Source organism: Arachis ipaensis, chromosome B08 (genome assembly GCF_000816755.2).
Source record: "Arachis ipaensis cultivar K30076 chromosome B08, Araip1.1, whole genome shotgun sequence".
Taxonomy (NCBI): domain Eukaryota; kingdom Viridiplantae; phylum Streptophyta; class Magnoliopsida; order Fabales; family Fabaceae; genus Arachis; species Arachis ipaensis.
This window is the reverse complement of record NC_029792.2, coordinates 24314369-24315015: the sequence shown is the minus strand read 5'-3', so window position 1 is coordinate 24315015 and position 647 is coordinate 24314369.

The following is a 647-nucleotide window of genomic DNA, read 5'->3' as shown; positions in this document are numbered from 1 at the left end:
AATATTTTTAATATTAAAAAGACTTTATTATAAAATTAAAAATAATGTAAAGACTTAACATATATAAAATATAAAAATTTAATTACAAACTTAACGAAACTATATGAATGGATAGAATAATTAAACCTTATTACTTTTCTAGCTATAATTAAATTTTTTTAGTTTTCTACTTAGTTATTAATATTTTGATTTTTGATCTTAGAAAAAAGATTTTTAATATTAAAAAGACTTTATTATAAAATTAAAAATAATGTAAAGACTTAACAAAAAAAATATATAAAAATTTAATTACAAACTTAACGAAACTATATGAATGGATAGAATAATTAAACCTTATTACTTTTCTAGCTATAATTAAATTTTTTTAGTTTTCTACTTAGTTATTAATATTTTGATTTTTGATCACAAAATTTAGAAAAAAAAATTCTAAACGACCATTGACAATTATTTCGAAAGACAACGAAACCCTCAATAAAAAAATACCTTTTTCGACTCTTAAATTTTATTTCAGTAAGACTATTTAGCATCTCTGTCAATATTTTTAATTTCTTCTGTATTAATAGAATAAAATCATATAACATGTTAAATTGTTGATTTATCCGTTAAAAGCTAACTAAGATTGACAAATTCTTTTTCTATTGGAAATT